Below are 24,673 nucleotides of genomic sequence, written 5' to 3'. Positions count from 1 at the left end.
AGTCTTTAATTCAGACGCTTTTACTTAGAAAAAGAATGAAGGTGTTTATTTCCATTTTCCAGATACCAAGCTCCAGGAAGCCTTCCCATAAGTAAAACAAGAGGAAGTTCGCACCACAGCCCATCGTGGTGGGGAGAGAAGCGGAGAGTGTCAGTCAAGAGAGCCCTGGCTGTCACCCCAATAAATTCAATAAAAGGGGGGAGGAGAGAGGGCCCTGGTGAGGAGCAGTGTCGCCTGAACCAGTCCCCACTCTTCCAACACCGCTTTCCTCACCTCAGTGAAACAGTAACCTCGAGAATGAGAAGGAAACAGATGGGCAGAAGAAACAGCATGATCCGGTAAAATACAAGTCAGTGCTAATCACCTTACTGCACATCTTCCTATATTTATTTCTTTATTCAAAACAGCCCATGCCTTAAAAAAAAAAAAAAAAAAAGCCTTAGGAACCAGCATCATTGAAAGTAATGGCAGAAGTAGCTCCTCACCTCATCTCTATTCTCAGACTGAGGAGACCCAGCTAAGCTTGGTCAATGGATAGAGAAGTCAGTCCTCACTAGTGGCACCCACATCACCGCCTCTGACCCAGGGGAATAAAGGGAGTTTATACACCCCACGTTTACACCCACCCCTCGCCCCCAAGTGGGGAGAACCCTGCAGCAGGAGTCAGCAGCCCATGGGAATCTATGCCTGTTCTACTCGGATCTGGCTGAATGACTGCCCTCCCAGGGCCTTCTTTACCCCTCCTTAAAAGGAAAGGTTAGAATGAAATCACATGAAAGTCTCCTGCCTGCTCTAACTTTCCAATTCCATGAGTCTTACATGTAAACATGTCTTGCCCAAATAAAAGCCCTTCATTTTGTGAAAGAAAGAGACAACAGGCCCCAAATGGAGTCACTTATGCTAAGCTCCACATCACCAAACCAAGATAATTCCTAATTTAATTACCGTTCAGCCTCTACCAGGAGTAAAACCTTTAATCAGTCAATCTGCAATTACCTGGTCAGTACTGGTGAGGTAACCTGCTGGACAGACCCCTGCCTTCCCCTAAAGAAGGTGACCTCCCAAACCAATCCGGTGTTTGCTGGCATAACTTCCAGGTCCGTTCCCTTGTGCCTATGAAAGTCTTCCATCTTGTACGGCTCCTGGGAGCGCCTTTCTATCCGCTACCTGCCCGATTCATGAATCACTGAATAAAGTCAGTATCTTTAAAATGTACTCAGTTGAATTTTTTGAAAAAAACACTTCCAAGCCCCATGTTGCTCTGAATCCTGTGACCACTCCCCTCAACAACCTGTGCCTAACCTTAACATAAGTATGAGGCATCAGAACTGCAAACCAGGCTGTTGCTCTCCGGAGGCACCAAACCTGGTACTCGGGGTCAACGGGGATTCTCTCTCAATCCTACAATCCCATGGGGGGGGGGGGGGGGAACAAAAACAAAAGCCAAGCCTGCTATCCTTCCCAATGCCTAAACCCAAAGCTTCCCTTTCATGAATTAAAATAATACCCACCCACCCCGGCCTGGTGCAAGGTGCCACAGCACTTTATCTGGCATCCAGGTTTGCAGCTCTGCTCCACCCTCTCTTCTAGCGGAGAAGCCTGGATCCTGCCTCCCGCGCCCTCCCCCGGCGGACCACCGCGTCTTCCTCCCCCTCCTCACCTCCCCCCCCCTCCCGCCACCACCACCCCCGCCCCACCACCGCACAGCTCAGCTGGGGAGCAGGCTGCTCCCCGCTCCAAACCCAGGAGACCCAAACCCTTCCCAGCCCGCGGGGAGCGGCACCTGGCGCACCGGGAAGGGCCCACGCCTCTGGAAAGACGAGGGCGGTCGACTCGCCCCCCGGCTGCGGTCCCAACCCCGGCGGCGGCGGCGCTGGCGAGGCCCCCGGCAGGTGCCCTGTCACTTACCCGCGGCGGCTCCTGGCGGTCGCGCGGGGAGGCCGGCGCGCGGCGGAGTTTGCTGACTCAAAGGCGCGGCGGCGGCGGCGAGCGCCCAGGAGCGCACGCGAGCGCAGCCCCGCGCTCCCCGCGCACGCAGCGGCCCCGCGCCCGCGCGCAGCCCCGCCGCCTGGCCACTGGCTTCCGCTGTCCGGCCGCGGCCCCCGCGCCGCCCAGACCAGGTGCGGCTTCGCGTCGCCGGCTGCGCCCCGCCCTCCCGCCCGCCCGCGGGAGACCCGGCGGCCCCGCGGCCCGCTGGGCTGCGGCGAGCGGTGCAGCCGCGGGGGGGCGCCGGCGCGCCGGAGCCTGGATTCTGCCTCCCGGGCCCCTGAAGTCAGACGAGGGAGGAAATGCTCCAGCAGGCGGGGCAGGCGGGGTTGCCGAGGCTGAGGGTGTGCAATGGCACCCTTCGGAATCACACTGGATAGCCACCTGGAGCTTGCTACCCTCGTCCCTTACTTAGGGGTAGGATTGATGAATGGGGAGAGGGATGGGTAGATTATGTGATAAACATAAAGGATAGAACGTAACCCTGGGATCTAGGTGGAGGGCATACGGGAGTGTACCATAGTCTTTCAACTTTTCCATATGTTTCAGATCTTGCATAATAAAACTTTTGGAGGAAAAAAATGAGATCTGTCAATCATTTCCCAAATGGTACCTTGGGCTGCGTCTGACCACTTGTTTGCATGGAAAATAAATGACTATGTTACTAGTTTATGTATTTAGTATATATACCCTTTATCATTATTTTAGAATGTACTCTTTCTACTTATTTAAAAAAAAAAAAGTTTGCTGCCGGGCTGGCGAGGAGGCTCAGTGGTTGAGCGTTTACCGTGAAACAGGAGGTCACCGGTTCAACTCCTGGCCAGGGCACATGCTGGAGGTTACTGGCTAGTAGTCCCCAGTGTGGGGCATGCAGGAGGCAGAAATCAATGATTCTCTCTCATCTCTGATGTTTCTATCTCTCTCTTCCTCTCCCTTCCTCTCGGAAATCAATAAATATCTATATATTTTTTAAACGTTTGCTGTAAAACTATGCCATGTTGCCTGCAGCAGCCTCATACATCCGATTGCATCATTTTATCTTGTACTTGATTTAATCTCCTGTTGTTTTGTACAGTAACATGAAATACAGGCTTGTAACCTTGGAGCAATAGGATACATCAAATAGCCCATTTGTGTAGTAGGTTATACCATCTAGGTTTGTACACTATGACATTTGCACAACGATGAAATCTTATCATGACAGAGGGCTGCGTTTATCAGAATGCATTTTCATCTTTAAGCGACTTATGACGGTAATCACTGAAATTGCTAGTTGGTGACTACATGGCAGAATAATAAATGTAGCCTAATATTTCATTTTTCAAGCATGAATTTCCTCCTTAAAATATAGCTGGCTGCTGATTATCATTCAGGGCCACTGCAGGCCTAACTGAAAATGTACCTGGCTGCCCTCCACACCTAACTCAATTTTGCATAACAAAACTCCAAAATCTGCAAAATTATGTCTTAGGTTCTTGGATCCTGAACTCGCATCGCTGAACTATGAATCAGGTATTTATTTTCCTAAAATTGCACCCAAGTCATAACACACAAGTGAATGTAAACATAATCACTTTTGAAAATAAAATTAGTCTGTTTTTCAAATTCTTGTCTCTATGCTCCACAAAGACAAGCATTTTGACTGGAAAACAAAATGCAGTGTGTGTCTAAGATCCTAAGAGATTTTGCAAAATTTAAAACTTTTTGAATTTATTATCATCAAGAACACTACCTTACAACTGTGGACAGAGCAGCAAAAACCTTTGGCAAGTCTATCAGAGGTAATTTGTGGGAAACCGCCTATTGTCTTCACTAGCAGAGAGGTGTAGACAGAGAACCCGGAAGGCTGGTGACCTTTGAAGCCCTAGCAAAGGTCAGAGCTGTGCACCACCTCTGTTAATCCAGACAATGGTAGCTGAAGCAACTTCCCCACCTTTAGGCATGTAAATCCTTATTGATAAGATAGTCTGTGTGTCACTGGAACCTCCCTGCCTAAGGGCTATACTATGGGTGGATCCCGAACCAAATAAAAGGTTGGTGCTGCCTGGAAGTCTTTCCTCTTGAGTTGGACTTACCCGCCTGGCCCCCCATTATTTCCAAATTATCTCTTGTCTCTTCTCTTTCATTTGTGTGCAGCTCCTCTTCCATATCCTGAACCCTGAACCACGCGGGACGTGGAGGGAAACATTTACCACAGTAATTTAAATATGTTAGAATTATGGCTCTAAGGAAAGGAAGAATATGAAAAGAATTCAAAACAGAATGAAGCAATAATGGATTGTTTAAACCCATTCCATCAGTGTAGCACAGGGGTTCTCAACCTGTGGGTTGAGACCCCTTTGGGGGTCGAATGACCCTTTCACAGGGGTCACCTAAGACCATCGGAAAACACATATATAATTACTTATTGTTTTTGTGATTATTCACTATGCTTTAATTATGTTCAATTTGTAACAATGAAATTGGGGGTCACCACAACATGAGGAACTGCATTAAAGGGTCGCAGCATTAGGAAGGTTGAGAACCACTGGTGTAGCAGCTGGGTGGGTAGTGTTTCTGGCTTAACAATTGTAATTGAACCTGAATCCAGCCACCTGAGCTAGGCCGCTGCTACCTTTTTAGTTTGCGACTTTTTGTTACACCATCAGTAAGCAAGTAAACTGGGACTGTGTGGCGCTTAAGAAATCCTAGTTTGTTAATGAAATCACCACACAATTGCCCTTAAGAAATTATTTTTAATATATTTTTATTGATTTCAGAGAGGAAGGGAGAGAGGGATAGAGAGAGAGAGAAAGATCAGTGATGAGAGAATCATTGATCAGCTGCCTCCTGCATGCCCCACACTGGAGATCGATCCTGAAACCCAGGCATGTGCCCTGACCGGGAATCCAACCCTGACCTCCTGGTTCATAGGTCAACCACTGAGCCATGCCAGCTGGGCAAGAAATTATTTTACCTGTCCAATCCTGCCTCAACAGTGACTTCTACATTTACTGGGTTCAAACCCAAGCTTCACCACCTCTCACTCTGTGATCCTGGGAAAATAACAAACTCTGGGCCTCATTTTCCCACCTGAAAAATGGGGCGATAATGATAGCAGCACCAGCCTCATAGGGCTGTTGTGGGGATTAAGAGAAATAACTCAGGTGAAGCTCTTGGAACTGTGCTGAGTACATAGTAAGTGCTTGACAGATTTTTTTTTTTTATGATTATAACTTTGTTATTATAACTGTTATTATACCTTGATCCTCTTTTCTAATCTTCCATCTAAAGCTAAGTGCTCTTAGACATATTAAGGAAAGCCACCTCCATCCCCTGCCTCTAACTCATAAGTCATTAAAAAGACACTGAGTCCTTCCTCCATCTCCTAGGAAAATTGCAAAATCCGCAGACAGTAAAAATGAAAGTTGCCTGGACTCAGTGATCAGAAATTATAATTAACTGACACGCTACATTTAAAACTCTAAATTTACCTGAATGGTCCTGCCTTCTTGAGAAACATTGCCATGGCAGATCCTCATAATATACAGAAGATGGTTTTTATTATTCATTAAAACAATAATGAAAAGTGAGCAAAAAATTTAAACAAGTGACAAATATGTTAGATTTTGATTTCTGGTCATTACAAATATAATATTTTTTCAAGAGTATAAAGACAGCTCTAGCTGGTTTGGCTCAGTGGATAGAGCATCAGCCTGGGGACTGAAGGGTCCCGGGTTTGATTCCAGTCAAGGGCACATACCTACGTTGTGGGCTCGATGCCCAGTAGGGGACATGCAGGAGGCAGCTGATCAATTATTCTCTCATCATTGATGTGTCTATCTCTCTCTCTCCCTCTCCCTTCCTCTCTGAAATCAATAAAAATAAAAATATTTTTAAGAGTATAAAGACATACAGATTAATGTGGATAAAAATAACCATTCTTGATTATCAAACTAATGTTTTTTTCAAAATACCTCTTATGCAGCCCTCCCCAAAGAAAGACTAGAAAAAAGTTCTGAGCCTGGTTACCTGTTTGTAAGATAAAAGGGTGCAGACTTCTCATCTATCTTCCCACCCCTCTGTCTTCCTTACTTTTGTTAGTGGACTACTGTTCTCACAGTTAACACTCCAAACCTACTAACTTTGGCACTGCCTTTGACCTGCTCCCTTCCCCTGATCCACTCAGGTGCAAGTCACACACATTTCATGGTCAGATCTTGGTGTTACTCACCTGCTTTCCATCCTCCTGCCAAACTCTGACTCTCAGAATCCTGCAGTCACCGCTTCACAGTGGTTCGATTTAGTGGTTTTCAAATGTTTTTAGCAATGGGATCCTTTCTTTAAGTAAACCCCATTTATAAAATGGAAACTGTACTTTATTACTATACATTTGAAGAATTTGATTTTGTTTATCATAAAGAAATCCATGACCACCGGAAGCTGCTTTCTTGAACACCAACATTGGAAGCCAGGGGTTTGTTAATGATTGTTTGAAAGTCCTATTAGGGTCAACATCCAATTTATTTCTCTATCTGATTGCTCAATATTGAGAAAAGTCTAATCTACTCCTAGAAGTCTTTCTAACATTTGTAAATAGTTGAAGATGTTCCTCAGTCTAAGCCATTCAGAAGTTTGAAAGAGAATAGTTGAATTTTTTTGTTTCAAAGATGAAGCGCTGGAGGCTATACTTTGGGTGGTGAGCACACAACAGAGTATACAGATGTCGTTCTATAAAGTTGTACACCTGAAATTTATATAATGCTATTAACCAATGCTACCCCAATACATTTAACAAAAATAAATTTTAAAATAGGGGGAGAAGATGAAGCACTAGGCATTTCTAACACATCTTCATGCTTTATCACAAATAGAGAATGCTGGTAAGAAGACCAATAGTGACAATAAGGGCTAACATGTCTATAATGGGAGTTATTGCCACACAACATGCAATGTGTTCAGTTGTCTTTGTACATCTGTATAAGAAAAAACTCCGGTGCTTTGCTCTCACACTGCTACCACACTCTTAACATTTCTGACACCAAATGCGTGGGTTTTTTTTTTTTTTTTTTTTAATATACGTACAAAATATCTCTAAAAGGATACACTTTCGTGGGTACTCTAAATCCTTCTGAGCCTTTCAAATATTATAGAGTGCCTTTAAAAATATGTAATCAAAGTGAGAGACAAACACTAAAGATATGAACAGACAATTCACAAAACAGGAATTACCAAGAGCTAATAAGGCATAAAAGGAGAATCCATGCCTTAGCGTAGTCAATAATTTTTAATTGGCAGTATCTCATGTTGACTACAGGTATTTTCATGCTCTGTTCATGAGAGTATAAACTCAAGAAGCAATTTTGGAGACCAATGTGGTACTGTCTTATCAAAACTAAAATTGTGTGTATCCTATAAGTTAGCAATACCACTTCTCAGTATGTCTCCTACAGAAACCCTTACATATGTGCCTGGGGACATGTATGTACAAGGATGGGCATTGCAGCATTGTTTGTAACAGCAAAAAAAATGGAAGCAAGTTCAATGTCCACCAATATGGGAATCTATATAAAAGCCTAAGTGACCAAATGACCATAATGACCCTAACGAACAGTCAACCAGTTGCTATGATGCACACTGACCACCAAGGGGCAGACGCTCAATGCGGGAGCTGCCCCATGGTGGTCAGTGTGCTCCCACAGTCAACCTCCCACAGTCCCTCCCCGCCAGCCGGCTGGCCCCCGAATAGGCCTCAATCACCAGCCAGGCCTAGAGACCCCACCTGTGCATGAATTCATGCACCGGGCCTTTAGTGTTTAAATAATCCATAATATATCCATGGCATAGAATACTGTGCATCAAATCAAAGAATGAAGGACGTCTATGTGTATTGATGTTGAAAGATCTTCAAGACATACTCAATGAAAAAATAACACAAAAGAGAAGATAATACAGAGGGCTACTATTTATATGAGCAAAATTAGATTTAGATTAGCAAAACTAGTTTCATCCAGTGTTTTTGCTTTTTAATTTTTTTAAAACTGATTTTTAGAGAGAGGAAAAAAGGCAGAGGGAGAAAGAGAGAAACTTCGATGTGAGAGCAAAACACCAACCTCTGCCTGACCTGGAATCTAACTGGCAGCCTCTAAGTGCCTGGGACAATGCCCAAACAACTGAGGTCACACCATCTAGGGCAGTTCCATCCAGCTTTCTAAGAACATTCTGTGTGAAAGACAAGAAAGGCATCTGTATTAGTATCTATTGCTGCATAACAAATTGCTATAAAACTAGCAGCTTAAAACAAGAAGCATTTATTATCTCTCACAGTTTCTGAGAGTCAAGGATCCCGGAGTGGCTTACCAGTGGTTCTGAGCGTCTCTCACGACATTGCCATAAAGCTGTTGGCTGGAGCTGCAATCGACTGTGGCCAGAGAATCTACCTCATGAGGTTGCCGGCAGCCCTCTCGGTTCCTCACTGGCTGTTGGCTGGAAACTTCAGTTCCTCACCAGAGAGGCCTCTCCGTGGGACTGCTCACCGCATGGCAGCTTGCTTACCCCAGAGCAAGCGATCTGTGGTCAGGGCTGGGGATGCAGAGCACCCAGACAGGCTGCAATCTTTTCTAACCTGTCTTAGAGGTGACCTGCCGTATGCTTTTGGACACACGGACCAAGGCTGATACAATTGGGAGAGAACTACCTAAGCAGCCGTGGGCAAACTACAGCCCGCGGGCCAGATCCGGCCCGTTTGAAATGAATAAAACTAAAAAAAAAAAAAAGACCGTACCCTTTTATGTAATGATGTTTACTTTGAATTTATATTAGTTCACACAAACACTCCATCCATGCTTTTGTTCCGGCCCTCAGGTCCAGTTTAAGAACCCACTGTGGCCCTCGAGTCAAAAAGTTTGCCCACCCCTGAGTCCTAAGGGCACGAAGACCAAGAGGCAGTCCTTGGGGGCCCTCTTGGTTGAATACCACAGCATCTGAACACTTCCTGCCTCTACAACCAGCTTGCCTCCTGAAGATCAGTAGAAACAGGGGAACACAATTTCATTTTTAAACAATGAATATCTCCTCAGTCACTCTGGGAATTGTAAACTTACCCATGGTTTGCCAAGCCCTATGTGGTTTGTAGAGGCATATATGGCTGGGGGGGGGGGGGGGGGGTGCGGGGGGGGTGTAAATTGTCTTGTTCTCTTAGTGTTATTTAATTGGCATTTTGCCACATTTCCTGTTGTGCTTATCTGTCATCTAGACATTGTATACAAGGCACTGTTGGTATTAGTACTTCATGACAGCTCTCTATTTCCCCACTGAAGTAACTAACCATATATAAAATCCCACCAGTTCTCTACCTATGAGATTACTGGTGTGCGTGTGTTTACATTAGATGTTTTCTCCCCCTGAAGGTTTCCAACTTTATTTTAATAATTATGACATTTTTTCTTAGAGCAGTGGTTCTCAACCTTCCTAATGCCGCGACCCTTTAATACAGTGCCTCATGTTGTGGTGACCCCCAACCATAAAATTATTTTTGTTGCTACTTCATAACTGTAATTTTGCTACTGTTATGAATCATAATGTAAATATCTGATATGCAGGATGTATTTTCATTGTTACAAATTGAACATAATTAAAGCATAGTGATTAATCACAAAAACAATATGTAACTATATATGTGTTTTCCAATGGTCTTAGGCGACCCCTGTGAAAGAATCGTTTGACCCCTAAATGGGTCGCGACCCACAGGTTGAGAACCACTGTCTTAGAGTCTTTGTTTTACTATGGGTACATACTCCAGTGTGTATTAGAGAAGAAACACACGTACAATCGTGGGCATTTGAATGCATATAAGAATGTAGCTATACAACTTACTCTTAAATCTGCCTATGCCTAAATAAAAGCTTCTCTTAGTGTTCCTACAATTTTAAAATACTGTAAATTTAAGCGATTTGTCATTCCTCCTCCCAATTTGTTGTTTTTGAAGAGTGGATTTCTTTATATCTTCTTGGGCGTCCATCCCACACTTACTAGTAGAGATGAAGATTCTTCCTGAACAACAGAATTCTGTATGTAGGAACAAATGGGCTATAAATGATTGATATCAAGTCAAGAAATAATCACACCAGTGTTTCCTTTGTTGCTATGATACAGTAATGAGACAGGCTAGTAAGCCAGGACAAGCAGAATAGGGAAACTGAAACCATTAGACAAGCAGTATGCAGCCATCTAGCAAATCCTATCTTCTCTAAACCAGGGACACTAGGGTGGGAGAGGACAATGGGGGAAAAAGGGGCAATAAAGAGAAAATAAGATTTAAAAAATCTTATTTTTAACGTGTGACCCGACCCGGGGCGGCCGGGCGGTGCAGCAGCCCTTGGCCAGCCCGCCCTGTTGGGGTCCAGCCCCAGCAGGTCCAAGATTAAAAAAAAAAAAAAAAAAAAGACAAGAGTAAATGGCTTACACTTCTCCTAACCAACCAGAGGGTAAATATCTTAAATCACCCTTCTCAGGGAGGTAGCAGAAATCCAATAGTGCCAATGGCCAACCACACCCATGGACAGATGAAGTTAAGGGAATAAATCTCATTTTGGCACATCAGCATAAAACTGAGGAGTACTAGATTGAGATCCTCCTGTAAGACCTCCCCTTCACGCCCTACCTTTAAAGCCCCTCAAAAGGAAGGCCCCAGCACATGCTCTCCCTCCCAAGGCAGGCCCATGCCTCTCCCTTCCCTCTTTTCTTCCCCCACAGGCATGCATCTCCTAAACTCAAAGGGACCCCACGAGGCTTTCATCCAGGGCAGCAATGGGCAGTGGTAGCTCATCCAGGTGTCAGGTGGAAAGTTAGACACAAGCAGCTGGGGTGGGGTCATGAACAGGAGTTGGACCAACATTGCCTTCAGACCGCCTCTTTGTGGTCTGAAGCCAGCAGACTGCCAGCGGGCAGGCTCAGAGGAAAACCTCAGTGTGACCTTTCTAGGGCCCTAATTATAATAAAAATTGCATTGTGGTTTTGACATCCTCCCTCCCGCCATGGGTTTTTCTGTATGCATTATGGGCAAGGGCATGCGCAGAAGAAATCCTATCTAATAATAGACAAACATGGTAATTGACTGTACCTTCACTATGCCTCCCATTGGCTAATCAGCACAATATGCAAATAAACCGCCAACAAAGATGGCGGCTAATTTGCATACTGCAGGCAGGGCGGGACAGCGCCATCCTGCCTGCCCTGCCGCCATCCTGGCCTGCTATCTGTGACCCGGGGTTGCGGGCATCTGTGTGTGACCTGACCCAGGACGGCTGGGCGGGGCAGCAGCAATCGGCCAGCCTGCCCTGTTAGGGTCCAGCCCCAGTAGGTCCAGGGGTTCCCAAAGGTGTGGACGGAGTCGGCAAAGAATGAAGGAAATGGAGGCAGCGTTCAGTTGATCAGCCTAGTGAGGTTCTTTTTTTATTGTCCTGTTACATCTATGTTTATACCATTTGATCCTATAAGCATGCCTCTATAATTACATCATGGTATGTTTTGGGTAACGCTCTACAGTTCCATGTTTCTTATCTGACCTTTGCCAAAAATCCTGTCTCTATCTAGTTCTGTTGATTTTAATCTTGTCTAGGTTAATCTCTCTGTTCCATTATAAGGGCTATTCCAAGGTCACTGCTCTACTGATAAGCTACAAGGAAGTGACTGAAGGAGATTATCCTACCCAGTAAAGGTTATGTCCTCCCAGCCTCGCTGCTTGCCTTCCCTGGGACTGCCCTGTGTCCGTGGATCTCCAGGGGTATAGGCTTTGGTGCTTTCCCTGGTGGGCAGACCCGTGGGGATGTGGGCCCAACAAGTCCCAAATTTATTGCCAACAGTCTTAGTCCAAGTTCTTCATAAGTAGTGCATGGTATTTCTGTAACATTAGGGGGATTCACTGATTTATTCTCTTCCTTAGTCCTGTTAATCCCTAACCTGGGGAAACAACCTTTCTCGGGGAGGTGGTCCTCTTTAAAACACATAGCGCTAAGAGGGGGAGCAAACCATATGCCATATACGCCAGGTCCCTTGAAACATAAGCTGTGCAGATGTTTCTTCCCTACAGCGACTGTGTCAAGCAGCAAGGGTGATCCGGCTTCCGGCACCACCCAGCCTCCATCTGGGCATCCTGTGTGCAACCCAACCGGGGGCAGCCGGGCGGGGCAGCAGCGATCCGCCAGCCCCCGCCCCCCGGGCGTCCCGTGCGTGACCCGCCCAGGGCATCCCATGTGGGACCCGACCCAGGGCGGCGCCCCAACCCCCAGATTGGCCCTGCCGTGTGCGCAACCTGGGGAGGCGGGGCAGGCACCAAGGGATGGGGCCTACCATCTTCCACCCGAGGAGTGGGCCTAAGCCAGCAGGTGGTTATCTCCTGAGGGGTCCTAGACTGTGAGAGGGCACAAGTGGGGCTAAGGGACACGCCCCCACCCCTCCTCCCCTACCAGTGCACAAATTTTTGTGCACCCGGCCTCTAGTATAGTTATATAACCCTTCTCTGTCAATCATCCCTGAATGCAAATGAAAGTTTCCACCCAGAAAATCCCTCATTTAAACGCTATAACCCAGGAGTTAAGGGCCATTGTCTCTCTTGACTGGCTTGCTCCTTTAATTTCATTTTTGTTGGCCTTAAAATCTTTTCTGCATGGATGAGAAGAACCAAGGTCCCAACCCCTAACCCCAATAGGTAACACAGGGCTAACCCCTGAACCTGTCCCCAAGGCCCCCTTTTCTCTGACTTCTTAGTCCCTCTCCTGTTATCCTAGGCCCTTCCTTGCTTCACTGTCCCCAGCTTTAATAAACGTCTCCTAAAATTCACCTGGACTCGTGTTGTGAAATTTTTCCTACACCAAGAACCCACACCTGCTCAGGGCCAGACCCCCATTCCAGTAACAGTAACACTATGTGATCTAGATGTACTGTTATACTAGAGATATTATTTGAAATAATATACATACATGAACTACATCTGTGTAGGGCTGGAAATGTCTGGTTTGTGAAGTGAGTTGTACTTTTGGTTAATGGCTGGTAAGGACATTGGAAAGAATGAGCCTATAAGTTTAGGTGAAAATGGTCTTAGGCTCGGCAAGCACGTGGATGTAAATTCAAGCAATTTGTCATTCATATGCACAAAGATATGAATAAAATCTCAACCAGTTGCCTGTTCAGGCACCTGTTCAAGCTCAAAAAGTGAACAAGACACAGCCCCTGTTCCCTAGGAGCTTGTCAGAGGAAGACAGGCAAATGAAGTCGCTGTTATGATACTGTGAGGGGAGGTATGCTGGGGTAGAGACAGGAAGCTCATGGCAGGGAGCCTAACTCATACATTTATTTTTTGGGAGGAAATGTAAATTAGTAGGTAGCGGGTAGCTGAGGGCAGAAAGAAGTAGGTAATGAGGAGGAAATGTGGGTTTCTATGGAAAGTAATCTCACAAGGTGACCTGACCATAAATTCCTACCTGGGCAGGTCATGGTAGGTAGTCACTCCCCAGGCATTTACCTTTTTAATGAAAGGTTTATCTTTGCCTGAAGCACACCCGTTCCATTGTTTCTGTGCATCTAGATTAGCACAACTTTTAAATAAACCGAAACCATCCTCAAGTGAGCACATAATCTTGTTAACTATCCTGTAATCTAATCCCTCCCTTGCTTTCTCCCACCTCCCTGTAATCTTCCTTACCTTCACTCCTTAGTTTCAAATGCAAAATGGTTACTGTTGGGAGCATTTGAGATCTTTTCCCCCTGCCATATGTGGTCAATTTTGGCACAAATAAACTCTTATAGAAAGTATCAACAGGTTTGGCTATTTCTTACACTGACAGTAAGAAATGGAGCAGGTCAGTAAATGAAGGGAGAGATCGCAGGATGGCAGGGCATGACTGAGACTGGACAGTGAAATTTTGTGTTTGAGTCTAAGGTAAAGATTCTTAATCATTCTTTTTAAAAAAAAAATATTTTATTGACTTCAGAGAGGAAGGGAGAGGGAGAGAAAGACAGAAACATCAATGATGAGAATCATTGATTGGCTGCCTCCTGCATGCCCCCTACTGGGGATCGAGCCCAAAACCCGGGCATGTGCCCCCGACTGGAATAGAACCCGGGATACTTCAGTCCACAGGCCAACACTCTATCCACTGAGCAAAACCAGCTAGGGCTTAACCATTCTTTTAGAGACGGTTTATCTCTATCACTTAATCCCGTAGATCAGGGATTGGTAAATTACAGCCTTTCAGGCTGGATCTGCCTGTCTTTCTGTGTCCCAAAAGCAAATAATGGTTTTTACATTTTCAAATGGTTGAAAAAAACAGGAAGAAAAATATGTCTATCTGAAATAGACCTGGGTCCAACACCTAGAACAGTACCAAGCAAGAACAGCAAATGGGTAGTACTTCTTTCATAGTAATTGTACTATTTTTAATTTGATCCTGTTTGTTGGAAGGAATGATAACAATTCCACCATGGATTTAATTCATCCCTGAAAATGAACATCCTATCTAATAATAGACAAACATGGTAATTGACCATACCTCCATTATGCTTCCCATTGGCTAATCAGCAGGATATGCAAATTAACTGCCAACAAAGATGGCGGCCGGCAGCCACACAGCTGAAGCAAACAAGAGGCTTGCTTGCTCCAGTGACGGAAGAAGCCAAGGTTCCCCGCCTGCCGCGGCCTGGCTCTGAGCTCTAGAAGCAGCAATGTTTCAATTATAGAAGCTAAACAAACCCCAGATACCTGCTTTCAGCCAGCCACAGCCTCAGAGCTGGAGCCGGCTCTCAGCTCCAGTGACAGCTATAGAAGGTAAATAAATCCCAGAATAAAAAAAGAAAAGGAAAAAAAAAAAAAAGAAAAGAAAAAAAGGAGAGGCTGGGAGCTTCAGTCGCCCGCCAGCCTGAAAACGGCCCTCAGCCCCTCACCCAGACTGGCCAGGCACCCCAGTGGGGACCCCCACCCTGAAGGGGGTGTGACCAGCTGCAAACAACCATCAGCCCCTCATCCAGGCTGGCCAGGCACCCAAGCGGGACCCCCACCCTGATCCAGGACACCCTTCAGGGCAAACCAGCTGGCCCCCACCCATGCACCAGGCCTCTATCCTATATAGTAAAAGGGTAATATGCAAACTGATCCTAACAGCAGAAAGACTGGGAATGACTGGTCATTATGACACACACTGACCACCAGGGGGCAGACACTCAATGCAGGAGCTGCCCTCTGGTGGTCAGTGTGCTCCCAAATGGGGGAGCTCTGCTTAGCTATAAACCAGGCTGATGGCTGCCAGTACAGCGGTGGTGGTGGGAGCCTCTCCTGCCTCCTCAGCAGCACTAAGGAAGTCTGACTGCAACTTAGGTCTGCTCCCCGCTGGCAAGTGGACATCCCCCGAGGGCTGCCAGGCTGCCAGAGGGATGTCTGATTGCCATCTTAGGCCCAATCCCCCAGGGAGCGGGCCTAAGCCAGCAAGTGGTCATCCCCCCAGGGGTCCCAGACTGTGAGAGGGCACAGGCCAGGCTGAGGGACCCCCTCCCCACGAGTGCACAAATTTTTGTGCACCAGGCCTCTAGTGTACTCATAATCTCTGTTGTCTTTTCACTGCTTTTCCTTCCCGGCTGGTGTGGCACAGTTGGTTGCTGGCTCAGTTCCTGATCAGGGCACATGACCAGGTTGCTGGCTTGATCCCGGTGGGGGTCGTACAGGAGGCAGCCAGTCGATGTTTTGTTCTCACATCATTGTTTCTCTCTCTCACTCTCCTTTTCTATCTCTCTAAAAATCAAACTATTAAGAAAAAAAAAAAGCAAAATAGGTCCAATCCAGACCACTTTTTATGGAATATATACACTAAATGGGGAATGCATATTTGCTACCACAGAGAAATACTTATGTTTTCAGACAAGTGGGGAGTAATAGGAGAAATTATTAACAGTTCAGAAAACAATGATAAGCACAAGAGTGACTATTGCAGATTGTGCGGGCTAAATTATTATTATTTTTTTAATACTGGAACACTTCATGAATTTGCGTGTCATCCTTGCGCAGGGGCCATGCTAATCTTCTCTGTATCATTCCAATTTTAGTATATGTGCTGCCGAAGCGAGCACTGTGTGGGCTAAATTTAAAGTAGGCTTCAGGATTTCGGGATGCGGGGGAGTGTACATTCCCAGGTCTATTTTATTTTATTTTATTTTTTTAAAAAATATATTTTATCGATTTTTTACAGAGAGGAAGAGAGAGAGATAGAGAGTTAGAAACATCGATGAGAGAGAAACATCAATCAGCTGCCTCCTGCACATCTCCCACTGGGGATGTGCCTCCAACCCAGGTACATGCCCCTGACTGGAATCGAACCTGGGACCCTTCAGTCCGCAGGCCGACGCTCTATCCACTGAGCCAAACCGGTTTCAGCCCAGGTCTATTTTATTAATTTAGGCACTTAGCTCAGCCAAATTGCCACACTTGAAATCTAAAAATATATAATTTTGCCCTTTCTAGCCTTTATGTGATCCATATATTGAGCTTCCTTTATTTTAGGGGTTTACTCTTCTTCTGACAGATCCTTTTTGAGTTTTTGAATGGTAGAAATGCTATCTATTTCAAGCCCAAATTTAAATCCAGAGCCCTTCCTCCCTCCCTTCCTCAAATCTATACCAAATTCTCTTCTCTGAGCTAAGGATACAGCAGTGAAGAAGTCAGAAACTGGCTTCCCCATGCTTACATTCTAGAAGAGGGAGAAAGCTTGGGTCCTCATCTGCCCTCATTTGCATAACCACCACATGTAGAGAGATGAGTCTCCTATTGATTTATGACTAGAGGCCTGATGCACGAAATTCGTGCAAGAGTAGGCCTTTGCAGCCCTGACTGCCCCGTGGCCCCGCCCCCACCCACTGATCTTTATGGAAGGTCATCTGGAAGGTTGTTCCGCCCTCTGGTCTAATTAGCATATTAGCTCTTTATTATATAGGGTAATACAAGAGAGAAGTACAATGTAAGAGTCCTCCCTGTTAGACGTAATGCTCTGGTGCTGGAACGGTGCTGAGCTCGGCTTTCCGTGAGCTGGATAACAAACTGCAAGAAAAGTGACAGCATCCCCTCTGCAAAACGTCCAAACTGTTATCTTTGTCAGCACATCACAGGTAAGTTTCCATTACTCAGAAGGTTTTCCTGGTGCAGAGGAATCAGATGTCCATGAAAGCTAAACAAAGAGGCTGGAGGAATGAGAAGGCACAAGAGGAAACTCATTGTGACACTATTTGCTAGAAAGATGAATTAACTTTAAAGCGAGTCCAGCCGAAACCGGTTTGGCTCAGTGGATAGAGCGTCGGCCTGCGGACTGAGAGGTCCCAGGTTCGATTCCGGTCAAGGGCATGTACCTGGGTTGCGGGCACATCCCCAGTAGGAGATGTGCAGGAGGCAGCTGGTCGGTGTTTCTCTCTCATCGATGTTTCTAACTCTCTATCTCTCTCCCTTCCTCTCTGTGAAAAAATCAATAAAATATATTTTAAAAAAATAATAAATAAAGCGAGTCCATCTTGGGATCTAGTTAAAGGCATTCGGTTACTGAAATACCAAAAAGGCCTTGGGAAGTGGTGGCATGGATCCTGAATGTAAGATCTACCTTCTCAAATGCCCATTCTCATCTAGGCTTTTCCCCTGGAGATCTGCCCGTTTCTCTTCTCACTGACTCTCTGGGACTGCTCATCAAAGTGGCTTTAGAGCTCTGAAATATTAGCTTAATAGTTTAACAGGACTGTGCTGTGCACTTGCAACTTAAGAATGACATCTTGTGTTATGTCTTTTCTTTTTTACCACAATAAAAACCATAATTAACAAAATAAATAATAAACATATTAGTTTACTGTTCTAAAATGACCAATTCAGAATATTGAATTAGGGTGTTATCACTATCCAATAAATGCACCAGAGGAATAGGTAAAAGTTGATGGATACCACCGAGCTTGATCCTTATAGTAGATACTAAAATTATTTTTTTTAAAAAAAAGGTTGCTAGAGAGAGAATCGAAGATGGCGGCATAGGTAAACACCGGCTATGCCGCCGTAAACAACCACTTCAAAAATACAACTAAAAGACGGAACGGACATCAACCAGAACCACAGGAAGGCTGGCTGAGGAGAGACTCTTCAACTAGAAGGAAAAACAACAGCAAACCGAGGCTCAGAGGAGGCACAGTGTGGAAAATTTAAAGGTACGGTGGTGCGGTGGTGCGGCGGTGCGCGCGCAAAGCGGGCTGGTGGCTGAGGGCGCGGTTGTCGTTTTCAATCAGGAGGGAGTCTCAGACTCTGGGCTACAGATCCGGGCGAGTCTCTAGGGACCCAGACTCAAACGGGAGAAGCGGGACTGTCTGGCTACGGTCCCTCCAAGGTTTGCAGCGGTTGCGGGGACAGAAAGGCAGAGTCCCTGGGGACGGACTGAGAGCAGCCATAGCTGCTCCCTCCCCCCCGCCCTGTTGAGCCTGCCCCGCCCAAGCCCTGCGCAGAGCCATTTGCCGATCGCCTCAGGCAAAGGCTGGATTACCGCCTCCCCAGAGGACTGAAGTTTTCCACACAGCTGATTCCTACAGCCAGTCGGCCTGGTGGTCAAATCCCTCTAGTGTTAACTACAACAATTAAGGCTTGGCTAGAACAAGACTGCGCACAAAGACCACAAGGGGGTGCACCAAGAAAGCATAAAAGATGCGGAGACAAAAAAACATGACAGAAATGGAGGATATGGAGCTAAGAATCGCAATTTTGAGGGCTTGCTATAAACTTGAGCAGAGCCTCACCAAAACTAATGAGACCCTCGATGCTACGATAAAGAAATTAGAAAGTAAGCATACACGGACTGAAATAAAGAATATTATACCCAATAGCAGACCAGAGGAGCACAAGAATCAAACCAAAGATTTGACAAAAAACACCCAACTGGAAAAGCAAAATGAAAAAAGAGTCCGAAAGTGTGAAGATAGTGTAAGGAGCCTCTGGGACAGTTTCAAGCGGACTAATATCAGAATTATTGGGGTGCCAGAAGATGAGAGACAGCAAGATATTGAAAACCTATTTCAAGAAATAATGGCAGAAAACTTCCCCCACCTGGTGAAAGAAATGGACTTACAGGTCCAAGAAGCGCAAACAAAAGGAATCCAAAGAGGACCACACCAAGACACATCATCATTAAAATGCCAAGAGCAAAAGACAAAGAGAGAATCTTAAAAGCAGCAAGAGAAAGAGACTCAATTACCTACAAGGGAATACCCATACGACTGTCAGCTGATTTCTCGACAGAAACTTTGCAGGCCAGAAGGGAATGGCAAGAAATATTCAAAGTGCTGAATACCAAGAACCTACAACCAAGATTACTTTATCCAGCAAAGCTATCATTCAGAATTGAAGGTCAGATAAAGAGCTTCACAGACAAGGAAAAGCTAAAGGAGTTCATCACCACTAAACTAGTATTATACGAAATACTGAAAGTATCCTTTAAGAAGAGGAAGAAGAAAAAGGTAAAGATACAAATTGACAACAACAAATATGCATCTATCAACAAGTGAATCTAAGAATCAAGTGAATAAATAATCTGATGTACAGAATGAACTGGTGCTTATAATGAACCAGGGACATAGAAAGGGAATGGACTGACTATTCTTGGGGGGGAAAGGTGAATGGGAGATTCGGGAAGAGACTGGACAAAAATCGTGCATCTATGGATGAGGACAGTGGGTGGGGAGTGAGGGCGGAGGGTGGGGCGGGAACTGGAAGGAGGGGAGTTATGGGGGGGGGGGGGGGAAGAGGAACAAATGTAATCCGAACAATAAAAATTTAATAAAAAAGAAAAAAAAAAGGTTGCTATAAAAGGTCACTTAATATTTAGCTTCTGTGTTAATTTTTTTTCTTTAAGAAGCTAAAATACAGAACTTGTGAAAAAGGATGAAAGGCTGAGCCTATGGTTTTATCTTTAAAAACTGAAAATTATGCATTCATGGAATAATAAGAGCTTTCAACATCAATGTTCTTTCTTTCTTTCTTTCAAATATATTTTATTGATTTTTTACAGAGAGGAAGGGAGAGGGATAGAGAGTTAGAAACATCGGTCAGCTGCCTCCTGCACACCTCCTACTGGGGATGTGCCTGCAACCAACGTACATGCCCTTGACCGGAATCGAACCTGGGATCTTTCAGTCTGCAGGCTGAAGCTCTATCCACTGAGCCAAACCAGTTAGGGCTCAACATTAATGTTCTTGTCCCATACTCCCTAGTCAGTTTTTCCCCAGTACTTAAATTTAAGGAGAGGAACAGATTTGAATATTCACTGGAAAAGTAGAGTTGGTAGGAAGTTCTATGATGTTCTAACAGTGAAAATATTCACATTAATTTTCTAAAAAGTAAGGACAAAGGTTAATAAAGCATTTTCAAACTGGCTGAAATTATTTGCATTAGTTGTACATTTTTAAATATATAAAACACCCACCCTTTTCTGGAAAACATTCTTTCTGTGATTGATCCAATCATATTATAGTTGATAATTTGAGGAGGAAGGACATCTGACCTGAGCCGGGCTAATCAGAGATCTCTTAATGAATTTTTGAATTGGCCCTAGCCAGTTTGGCTCAGTATATAGTGTCAACCGGCAGACGGAAGGGTCCTGGGTTCAATGCTGGTCAAGGGCATGTACCTCAGTTGCAGGCTCTTCCCCAGCTCAGGCCCTGGTCTGGGCTCATGCAGGAGGCAACCAATCAATGTGTTTCTCTCACATTGATATTTCTCTCTGTCTTCCACTCTCTCTAAAAATCAATGGAAAAATATCCCCAGATGAGTATTAAAAAAGAATTTTAAAATTGAACATCAGAGAGAGAGAAAAACTCAATGTCTCTATAGAGGCAGGCAGACTTGGAGATTTGGGAGCTGCTGGTTTTTTTGTTTGTTTGTTTTTTGAGAGAGGAAGAGACAGGAGAGAGAGAGAATTGATTTGTTGTTCCACTTATTTATGTGTTCATTAGTTGCTTCTCGTATGTGCCTTGACTGGAGATCGAACCTCAATCCCCCCTCTTAAGTATTCTCTATTAAGAGATAAGTTAATGATATCGTGATCTGAAAAGTGCAGCACATTCATAGGAGAAACTATAATCAGAAGAGAGATCAAGCTATGAGTATTATGAACAAGAAAGATTGGCACTTACTACAACTCCCTTGATCATACCAAATCAACTACTGGATTATAGTTAAAATTTTTGTAAGTTGTTAAATTGCTCCCCTTGTTCAGTAAAAGGTACAAATTCATTTATTCAACCAAACAGGGACTAAGTATCTTACAGGCTACATACAAATACACATACTACTTATACTCCTCTGCATGTTAGAGATTCTTATCTTTTGCTTGACACCCAATTTTCATATCGGTTTAATAAAAAAATAATGTATATTTGTAAAAATCAAATATAATGTAAAACAGCCATTCAGCCTTACGCCTGAAAACACACACACATTCCAAAGTGAAATTAAGCATTATTCATTAGCCTTGTAGGGGAAAGTAACCAATACATATGAGCCCAGCTAGGAGCCTGGTGGATATTTAAGACAAAAAAAACCTTGAGCTCTGGCTGATTTAGTTCAGCGGTTAGAGCATCGGCCTGTGGACAGGTCAGGGTTTGATTCCCAGTCAAGCGTACATTCCTAGGTTACAAGTTCCCTGGCCCCAGCGGGGTGCCTGCAGGAGGCACCCAATCGATGTGAGACACATTGATGTTTCTCTGTCTCCTCCTCCCCTTCCTTTCCTCCACTCTCTCTAGAAATCACTGGAAAAAATATCCTCTGGTGAGGATTAAACACACACACACACACACACACATGAGCTGTTTTTTGTCAGAAATAGAAAAGGAGAATATAATGATCAAGCTCAAGCTCATGATTTTCTCATTTTCTTTCCAACCTATTATCTTCATTACCGTAAGGTTCAAGAACTTGAAAGGGTAGGGAGACAATACTTGTAAATGTCTTCTAAGGACTACTTCCCCTTACTGATTTTTATACCTTCCCGCTACTGTCCATGGTATTTCCTACACAAGCACCCCACGCAGTATCAATCAGGTCCTGTCAGAATTACCAAGAACCAGATCTCTGGTTTATAAAGAAGGTACATTCATTTATTTTCAATTTCAAAAGGAAAGCAGAGAAGGGGGTAAAGTAGTGAGGGATCACAATAATAAAACTTTGGAGGTTTTAAAAGTAAGCTTGTTGATAATAAACTCCAGGTCAGTGTCCCCTTCTGTCGCAATAGTATTAAACTTGGGATCTTGCCAAACCAATATTTATCCAGGTGTTCAGATCCCAGGTCCTTAATGAAAAAGACAGAAATGGTTTTATCTGCTGGCCAATTTTTGTTGTTGTTGTTCTCACCCAAAAATATTTTTTCCACTGATTTTTAGAGGGAGGGAGGGAAAGAGGAAACGCCAATGTGAGACACATTGGTTGGTTGCCTCCCCCATGCATCCTGACAGGATCAGGGATTGAACCTGCAACCGAGGTACTCCCCCTAGACCAGGAATCAAACCCACGACCCTCTGGTGCACAGGCTGACACTCTAACCACTGTGATACCTGGCCAACTTTTTTTGTAATGGTGCATGATTATTTTCTTCAAGCCATAGGATTAGGAAGACTTTGCTACTTACAGCTCTGAATTCTTCAGTGATACTGATGTCTACATTGGAAAACAAAAACCAGAAACTGCCCTGGCCAGGTGGCTCAGTGGGTTGGAGTGTCGTCCTGTACACCAAGATTGCAGGTTTGATTCCCGGTCAGGGCACATACCTAGGTTATGAGTTTGATCACTGGTAGGGTCACATACAAGAGGCAACTGATTGATGTTTCAGTCTCCCTTCCTCTCTCTAAAAATCAATTAAAACATCCTCAGGTGAAAATTAAAAACAAAACATTCAGAAACCTTCATCACAATATTCAACAAAATCTGATTAAAGATGTAACTATAGTCCTAGGTGGCTTGGCTCAGTGGATAGAGCGTCGGCCTGCTGACTGAAGGGTCCGTTTGATTCTGGTCAAGGGCACATGCCTGGATTTCGGGCTCAATCCCCAGTGGGGGGGGGGGGGGGGGGGGCACGTGCAGGAAGCAACCAATCAATGATTCTCATCATTGATGTTTCTCTCTCTCCCTCTCTGAAATCAATAAAAAATATATTTTAAAAAAAGATGTGACTATAAAGATGATTCAATGAAAATTTAAAAGAATATCCATGGGGCGGAGGCAGGAGTGGGCTGGAGGGGATCAAGGGGGGAAAAAGGAGACATATGTAATACTTTCAACAATAACGATGAAAAAAAAGAGAATATCCATATAAATTCAATTTCAGGATATAAAAGGTATTTTTAAACGAGACACAAAATCTAGAAGACAAAGAATGACAAGAGTTGACCACATAAATTTTAAAAAATCCTCACCTGAGGATATTTTTTATTTTTAGAGAAACAATGACATGAGAAACATCGATGGGTTGACTCCGTATGTGCCCAACTGGGGCCCCTTCCCAAACTCCAAGTCCCCCTCCCAACCTGTGGGAAGAGTGAAGGCCACCTGTAGGCAGACTGAGACCTTGGGAGCCTGGCCAGTTTCTTGGTCAGGGAGAATCTGCTTCTGAATGTGGGCCCAAATTATAAACAACCGCAGAGAAACAGCTTGTATTGTGATTTCATACCCTGCATGCTGTTTGCTTTGTTTGGTACTCTACATAATCCTGTACTTCGAAAGTTTGGGGTATCTATAATAATAAAAGCGTTAATATGCTAATTAGACTGCACATCCTTCCAGACGAAGCTGGGGCTGCTACGGCCGAGCCCCTTGCATGAATTTTGTGCATTAGGCCTCTAGTGTTGCAGCTGCCCCATACACACCTGTCCTAATAAAACTGTCTCTCTCAGTTTTCTGGGCTACTTCTTTGGAACCCACAATTTTGGGCAACTCTCTTTCTGAAGCACAGCCCCCTCTCCCTTTTCCTAAGTTCCAACAGCTCTTCTTTTGTAACTTGTTCCCTGAGCCTAGGCAGCCCAGTTGGCTCACTTCTACCTTTGTAACTTTCTAAATAAACATTTGCTTGTAAAAATGAGGACATTTTGATTGCTAAATATAAGACACTGTTCTAAGTGCCTCACATGTACACATTTCATTTTTATAAAAACCCACAACCTATTTTATAGATGAACTGAGGCATAGAGAGGTGAAGAGACTATGCTACACTGCTGGTTTTGAAGATGGAAAGGGCCAGGAACCAAGGAATGCAGACGGCCTCGAGAAACAAAAACAAGGAAATAGACTTTGCCATTAGTCTCCTTGGAAGGAACCAGCCCTGTTACCTTGACTTTAGTCCAGTGAGATAGATTTTGGATTTCTGACTTCTAGACTGTGAAGCTCGTTAAGTTTATGTTGTTTTAAGCAAGTTAAGTTTGTGGCAATTTTTTCATAGCACCAGTAAGAAACTAATACAACATAAAGAAAGATACTTTTTTTTTTAAATTGAGGTACAGTAGGTCCTCGGGTTACGTCGGAGATCTGTTCCTACGGCGCCATGTAGCTTGATTTTCGCTGTAAATTGGAACCCACCTACATAAGCACCTACGTCACTCACATGGAGCACATACACAGCAGTAATGAAGTGAAACAGTAAAAAAAATTTAAAAGAAAGATAATTCC

At 44.5% G+C, this 24,673-nt stretch overlaps 1 protein-coding gene and 1 non-coding gene across 3 annotated transcripts in view; both read right to left on the bottom strand.

Moving 5' to 3' along the window:
* The window catches only part of SNX10 (sorting nexin 10), a 61,559-nt gene extending 59,515 nt beyond the window's left edge, over positions 1–2,044 (bottom strand). The window contains exon 1 of one of the 2 annotated variants that reach the window (XM_070424468.1): positions 1,909–2,044. The gene's annotated coding sequence lies outside the window, so the exon portion shown is untranslated. Of the gene's footprint in view, positions 1–1,792; positions 1,855–1,908 lie in introns of those variants that run through there. The other variant, XM_070424469.1, reaches the window with a different exon arrangement.
* A 13,929-nt stretch (positions 2,045–15,973) lies between these two features.
* Positions 15,974–16,080, bottom strand: LOC139017169 (U6 spliceosomal RNA). The gene has a single exon (XR_011472821.1). It is a non-coding gene; the product is annotated as a U6 spliceosomal RNA (small nuclear RNA).
* Between the last annotated feature and the right edge of the window lie 8,593 nt (positions 16,081–24,673).

This window comes from Myotis yumanensis, unplaced genomic scaffold (assembly GCF_028538775.1).
Source record: "Myotis yumanensis isolate MYYU_CA2020_CCGP unplaced genomic scaffold, mMyoYum1.0.hap1 SCAF_9, whole genome shotgun sequence".
NCBI lineage: Eukaryota > Metazoa > Chordata > Mammalia > Chiroptera > Vespertilionidae > Myotis > Myotis yumanensis.
Note: the sequence above shows the minus strand (reverse complement) of the source record. Positions and strands in the feature narration are given on the sequence as shown.